The sequence below is a fragment of the Scomber japonicus genome, chromosome 10 (assembly GCF_027409825.1).
Source record: "Scomber japonicus isolate fScoJap1 chromosome 10, fScoJap1.pri, whole genome shotgun sequence".
In the NCBI taxonomy this organism is placed as follows: Eukaryota; Metazoa; Chordata; class Actinopteri; order Scombriformes; family Scombridae; genus Scomber; species Scomber japonicus.
Genome location: NC_070587.1, coordinates 36,815,441 through 36,822,940, shown reverse-complemented (window position 1 = coordinate 36,822,940; position 7,500 = coordinate 36,815,441). Strand labels below are relative to the sequence as shown.

General features: G+C 42.5%; 1 non-coding gene across 1 annotated transcript; it reads left to right on the top strand.

The window, feature by feature from the left end:
* The first annotated feature begins 7,221 nt into the window (after positions 1-7,221).
* Positions 7,222-7,293, top strand: trnag-ccc (transfer RNA glycine (anticodon CCC)). Its single transcript has one exon. It is a non-coding gene; the product is annotated as a tRNA-Gly (tRNA).
* The last annotated feature ends 207 nt before the right edge of the window (positions 7,294-7,500 follow it).

Here is a 7,500-nt window from a genome sequence, read left to right as displayed (position 1 = left end):
GTGTATCTCCAGGTGCACGTTGCCTGTTTAAGGAAGGAAGGAAGGAAGGAAGGGAGGAAGGAAGGACAACAGGAAGTTTAAAGAGTGTGTATCTCCAGGTGCACGTTGTCTGTTTAAGGAAGGAAGGAAGGAAGGAAGGAAGGAAGGAAGGACAACAGGAAGTTTAAAGAGTGTGTATCTCCAGGTGCACGTTGCCTGTTTAAGGAAGGAAGGAAGGAAGGAAGGGAGGAAGGAAGGACAACAGGAAGTTTAAAGAGTGTGTATCTACAGGTGCATGTTGCCTGTTTAAGGAAGGAAGGAAGGAAGGAAGGAAGGAAGGAAGGAAGGAAGGACAACAGGAAGTTTAAAGAGTGTGTATCTCCTGGTGCACGTTGCCTGTTTAAGGAAGGAAGGAAGGAAGGAAGGAAGGAAGGAAGGACAACAGGAAGTTTAAAGAGTGTGTATCTCCTGGTGCACGTTGCCTGTTTAAGGAAGGAAGGAAGGAAGGAAGGACAACAGGAAGTTTAAAGAGTGTGTATCTCCTGGTGCACGTTGTCTGTTTAAGGAAGGAAGGAAGGAAGGAAGGAAGGACAACAGGAAGTTTAAAGAGTGTGTATCTCCTGGTGCACGTTGCCTGTTTAAGTAAGGAAGGAAGGAAGGAAGGAAGGAAGGAAGGACAACAGGAAGTTTAAAGAGTGTGTATCTTCTGGTGCACGTTGTCTGTTTAAGGAAGGAAGGAAGGAAGGAAGGAAAGAAGGACAACAGGAAGTTTAAAGAGTGTGTATCTCCTGGTGCACGTTGCCTGTTTAAGGAAGGAAGGAAGGACAACAGGAAGTTTAAAGAGTGTGTATCTCCTGGTGCACGTTGCCTGTTTAAGGAAGGAAGGAAGGAAGGAAGGAAGGAAGGAAGGACAACAGGAAGTTTAAAGAGTGTGTATCTCCTGGTGCACGTTGCCTGTTTAAGGAAGGAAGGAAGGAAGGAAGGAAGGAAGGACAACAGGAAGTTTAAAGAGTGTGTATCTCCTGGTGCACGTTGTCTGTTTAAGGAAGGAAGGAAGGAAGGAAGGAAGGAAGGAAGGAAGGACAACAGGAAGTTTAAAGAGTGTGTATCTCCTGGTGCACGTTGTCTGTTTAAGTAAGGAAGGAAGGAAGGAAGGAAGGAAGGAAGGAAGGAAGGAAGGAAGGAAGGACAACAGGAAGTTTAAAGAGTGTGTATCTCCTGGTGCACGTTGCCTGTTTAAGGAAGGAAGGAAGGAAGGAAGGAAGGAAGGACAACAGGAAGTTTAAAGAGTGTGTATCTCCTGGTGCACGTTGCCTGTTTAAGTAAGGAAGGAAGGAAGGAAGGAAGGAAGGAAGGAAGGAAGGAAGGACAACAGGAAGTTTAAAGAGTGTGTATCTCCTGGTGCACGTTGCCTGTTTAAGGAAGGAAGGAAGGAAGGAAGGAAGGAAGGACAACAGGAAGTTTAAAGAGTGTGTATCTCCTGGTGCACGTTGTCTGTTTAAGGAAGGAAGGAAGGAAGGAAGGAAGGACAACAGGAAGTTTAAAGAGTGTGTATCTCCTGGTGCACGTTGCCTGTTTAAGGAAGGAAGGAAGGAAGGAAGGAAGGAAGGAAGGAAGGAAGGAAGGACAACAGGAAGTTTAAAGAGTGTGTATCTCCTGGTGCACGTTGCCTGTTTAAGTAAGGAAGGAAGGAAGGAAGGAAGGAAGGAAGGACAACAGGAAGTTTAAAGAGTGTGTATCTTCTGGTGCACGTTGTCTGTTTAAGGAAGGAAGGAAGGAAGGAAAGAAGGACAACAGGAAGTTTAAAGAGTGTGTATCTCCTGGTGCACGTTGCCTGTTTAAGGAAGGAAGGAAGGAAGGAAAGAAGGACAACAGGAAGTTTAAAGAGTGTGTATCTCCTGGTGCACGTTGCCTGTTTAAGGAAGGAAGGAAGGAAGGAAGGAAGGACAACAGGAAGTTTAAAGAGTGTGTATCTCCTGGTGCACGTTGCCTGTTTAAGGAAGGAAGGAAGGAAGGAAGGAAGGAAGGAAGGACAACAGGAAGTTTAAAGAGTGTGTATCTCCTGGTGCACGTTGCCTGTTTAAGGAAGGAAGGAAGGAAGGAAGGAAGGAAAGACAACAGGAAGTTTAAAGAGTGTGTATCTCCTGGTGCACGTTGCCTGTTTAAGGAAGGAAGGAAGGAAGGAAGGAAGGAAGGAAGGAAGGAAGGAAGTTTAAAGAGTGTGTATCTCCTGGTGCACGTTGCCTGTTTAAGGAAGGAAGGAAGGAAGTAAGGAAGGAAGGAAGGAAGGAAGGACAACAGGAAGTTTAAAGAGTGTGTATCTCCTGTTGCACGTTGTCTGTTTAAGGAAGGAAGGAAGGAAGGAAGGAAGGACAACAGGAAGTTTAAAGAGTGTGTATCTCCTGGTGCACGTTGCCTGTTTAAGGAAGGAAGGAAGGAAGGAAGGAAGGAAGGAAGGAAGGAAGGAAGTTTAAAGAGTGTGTATCTCCTGGTGCACGTTGCCTGTTTAAGGAAGGAAGGAAGGAAGGAAGGAAGGACAACAGGAAGTTTAAAGAGTGTGTATCTCCTGGTGCACGTTGCCTGTTTAAGGAAGGAAGGAAGGAAGAAAGGAAGGAAGGAAGGACGGACGGACAACAGGAAGTTTAAAGAGTGTGTATCTCCTGGTGCACGTTGCCTGTTTAAGGAAGGAAGGAAGGAAGGAAGGAAGGACAACAGGAAGTTTAAAAAGTGTGTATCTCCTGGTGCACGTTGCCTGTTTAAGGAAGGAAGGAAGGAAGGAAGGAAGGAAGGAAGGACAACAGGAAGTTTAAAGAGTGTGTATCTCCTGGTGCACGTTGTCTGTTTAAGGAAGGAAGGAAGGAAGGAAGGAAGGAAGGAAGGACAACAGGAAGTTTAAAGAGTGTGTATCTCCTGGTGCACGTTGCCTGTTTAAGGAAGGAAGGAAGGAAGGAAGGAAGGACAACAGGAAGTTTAAAGAGTGTGTATCTCCTGGTGCACGTTGCCTGTTTAAGGAAGGAAGGAAGGAAGGAAGGAAGGAAGGAAGGACAACAGGAAGTTTAAAGAGTGTGTATCTCCTGGTGCACGTTGCCTGTTTAAGGAAGGAAGGAAGGAAGGAAGGAAGGAAGGACAACAGGAAGTTTAAAGAGTGTGTATCTCCTGGTGCACGTTGTCTGTTTAAGGAAGGAAGGAAGGAAGGAAGGAAGGAAGGAAGGACAACAGGAAGTTTAAAGAGTGTGTATCTCCTGGTGCACGTTGCCTGTTTAAGGAAGGAAGGAAGGAAGGAAGGAAGGAAGGAAGGACAACAGGAAGTTTAAAGAGTGTGTATCTCCTGGTGCACGTTGCCTGTTTAAGGAAGGAAGGAAGGAAGGAAGGAAGGAAGGACAACAGGAAGTTTAAAGAGTGTGTATCTCCTGGTGCACGTTGCCTGTTTAAGTAAGGAAGGAAGGAAGGAAGGAAGGAAGGACAACAGGAAGTTTAAAGAGTGTGTATCTCCTGGTGCACGTTGTCTGTTTAAGGAAGGAAGGAAGGAAGAAAGGAAGGAAGGAAGGACGGACGGACAACAGGAAGTTTAAAGAGTGTGTATCTCCTGGTGCACGTTGTCTGTTTAAGGAAGGAAGGAAGGAAGGAAGGAAGGACAACAGGAAGTTTAAAGAGTGTGTATCTCCTGGTGCACGTTGTCTGTTTAAGGAAGGAAGGAAGGAAGGAAGGAAGGAAGGACAACAGGAAGTTTAAAAAGTGTGTATCTCCTGGTGCACGTTGTCTGTTTAAGGAAGGAAGGAAGGAAGGAAGGAAGGACAACAGGAAGTTTAAAAAGTGTGTATCTCCTGGTGCACGTTGCCTGTTTAAGGAAGGAAGGAAGGAAGGAAGGAAAGAAGGAAGGACAACAGGAAGTTTAAAAAGTGTGTATCTCCTGGTGCACGTTGTCTGTTTAAGGAAGGAAGGAAGGAAGGAAGGAAGGACAACAGGAAGTTTAAAAAGTGTGTATCTCCTGGTGCACGTTGTCTGTTTAAGGGTTAATGAGAAACTTGTGGCTTTGCTTGCTGGTGCACAACAGACTGGATATTAACGTCAAGGAAGGAAGGAAGGAAGGAAGGAAGGAAGGAAGGAAAGGAGGGGAAAGAAGGAAGGAAAGGAGGGAAGAAGGAAGGAAAGGAGGGAGGAAGGATAGAAGAAAGAAGGAAGGATGGATTGGAAAAAAAGGAAGGAAGGAAGGAAGGGAGAAATATATGTCACAGGTTTCTAAAATCTCAGGCACACAAGCACACAGACAGTTAAAGTCCCTCTTTGAACAAGTCTAGTTTGCGCTGAAATGTGGTCACAGTTTGGTCTCTCTGCTGCAACTTTGTGTTCAGGACCAGGGCCGGCCCAAGCCTCCATGGGGCCCTAAGCAAAATTTGATTTTGGGGCCCTCTATTACTGCCAATAATAATGATTATTGATCATTCACACACCTACTATAAATGTATTCTACTTATTCTACTCCGTCATTATGAATACACTTGTAAAACTAAATGTGAGACCTTTTTGTTGTAGTTAGATTGTAATCAACAGTGATTAATGCAATGGAAGCACACACCAGGACTTACAGAAAAATCTTTCAATTAATATTTGGCAAAGTCAGCAACTCTCCTTACTGGCCACACAGAGAATCAATACATAAAACCTCAAAGAGCAGCCCGGCATGTTTTACCCATCTATGGTTTTTAATCTGAAATGGTAGCAAATTCAGCTACAAGAGCAGCCTGGGGTTGATTAACACTTAATATTAACGTGATATAGTACTAAGTGGGATACTGAATGTCATCTAGGTCAATTAAAAGTAACAAAATAAACTAATCATTTACTGTAAACACAATCTGCTTTATTATTATTATTTTAAATAAACTGCAATACCATATATACAAAAACAGACAGTATTAAATAAAATGAAAATACAACAACAAATACTTAATAATAAGTAATAATGATGAAGATCAACAGGCACCTAAAACAAGGTAACACAAATGGTTGATAAATAAAATATTAAGTTGAATTAGTTCTGAAAACTATGTAAAAATGTGCAAAATCTTTGGTAAAAATAGGGAGGGAAATACAAAACACACTCCTGTAATTCAAACATTTGACTTTTATATGTACAAAACATCAGCAGCATTGAATAAAATAAACAAAGAAATATCAAATAAAATAGAAAGTTAAATAATTACGTCTGAAAACTATGTAAAAATGTCTCTTGGGGAATGTGAATGTGTCCTTTATAGGCAGTGGCCCTCTGAATACCTGTTCAGTCCTTTCTGAGTCTGACAGGAAAGAGGGACACTCAGCTGGGTCCACTGGCAGAGCTGCTGATCCCTGCTGCAAACTGGATGCTGAAGAAGACACATCATTCTCGATGACCAAAGATGAAGGACCTATAGGGAAATTAAAATAATATTTTTGGACAAAATTATTAATCTCAGAATATTCTGCAGTACACTGAGCAATTATAAAGGCTGTTCTGTTGTTAACTTACCAGGTACAGCTGAGATTGCAGAGAGGACAGTGGGTACAGCTGAGGGTGCAGAGAGGACAGTGGGTACAGTGGATGTAGCAGAGGATAGAGATGGACCTGAGATGAAAAACATGTCCCTTGTCATATGATTATATTTTATATTATTACATCTTAATGAGATAATTTGACTAGAAATTAAATATATATGGTGACAGTTTTTCGATTACCTGATTCATCAGCCTGGGCTGCTCCTGAGGAGGTGGATTGCCCCTGGACTGAGTCACTGCCTCCTCCAAAATACTTTAACAGTGCTCCTGGGGAAGTTTCATATAACGTATGAATAGGGAGTTGATTTTTATTTACTCACATAAATTACTGTGCTCTGCAGCAAACAATTGCAAACAACATACCTCAAACTATAAGTTAACTAAATTAATTCATTAATGCAAAACCATATTGCTAGCAAACGTCACCACGTTTGTAATTAACGTTAGTTATTAAACATTTGCTATCAAACATTGTTATCAGAAACGTTGTTTTGATGCCAAAAAGCGACCCAGAATAATATATATACACACTGAGAATTAACTTTTCAAAGTATTACACAAACACAAAAACGTTAGCTTGAATAGTAAGACAAGCTATCTAACCTACCCACAAGAGAAGTAGTAAGACATTTTGAACTAATGTTAGCTAGCAAATTTGCTATTATAGGCTAACGTATTTGAAACAAAATGTCAACAATAATTAGGGACTTTCCTAATTTCAGGGAACTTTTCAAAATCTCCTTGACACCAAATGTTACATTACCGAGACATACCTTTATCTTGTCGTTTTTTCTCCTCTTCATCTTTCTTCCTTTTTCTCTTTTCTGCCCCTGAGGGGTAAGTCCTTTATTGCGACATCTTTCACCTGCTCCTAGCTCCTAGATGCTGAGTGCGCACCGCACGGTTGGGTCCACTGCACACGTTACTAGCGGAGGTCAAATTTCAAGCAGTGAGGCAGTAGGAAACTACACTCTGCTTCATATCATGTTAACAGACTCTGTTAACATGATATTGTTGTTGGTTTTTTGTGGGGGTTTTTGTACAAGAACGTACATTTGATAATATATGAATCATCATCGCGCACACATGGAAAAAAAATTAATTGCTTTTTTATTTTTTAAGTTAGTTGCTCTTGGGGGCCCCCTAGTGGTCACGGGGCCCTAAGCAGCTGCTTAGTTCGCTTATGCCTTGGGCCGGCCCTGTTCAGGACATTCAGGTGGGAAGTAATGTCAGTGAGGAAAGCCATTTCACATAGAAACGCAGTGTCTCTGGCTTGGCTATATAAGGGGCCGCGGCGGTGAGAGCATCGAATCCTAGCCACTAGACCATCAGGGAACCATGCCTGTCGGCAAGCTTAACACAAAAGTAAATCAGACACTGATTACCCTTTACCAACTTTGGCCTGTTCAACTAAATGATGCACATCGCTATTACCCGCCTCTGAGTAACCTCACACGCCACCTCATCGTTCCCTGACCGGGAATCTAACCCGGGCCGCGGCGGTGAAAGCGCCAAATCCAAGCCACTCGACCATCAGGGACCCTCTTTTCCCTGACTGGAAGAAGCAAGTTCAATCAAAACTTGTGCTCATAGAAAAGATGTTCCACAGGGTTCAAAATCTCGGGGCTGTCCCACTTAGCATGCTTGTAACTGATATTGCAATGGCTGTGAATTATTTGTGCTGCCGTTGAAAGGGGGCTTTTCAAGGCATTGGTGGTATAGTGGCGAGCATAGCTGCTTCCCAAGCAGTTGACCCGGGTTCGATTCCCGGCCAATGCATGAAGTGAAGAGTTCGGCTGTGCCATCAAAACACTAAATTAAAATTCTATAAGCTGTAAAATCCTGTATATCATACAGTATTGATGAATCTACAGCAATGTGATGTGGAACAAATATAAAGGATCAATTGTTTCAATTTCATAACTTCAATTTATTTTTCTTTAACAAGAGTTTTTTTTAACAATGCTGTAAAATACAATAAAAGAA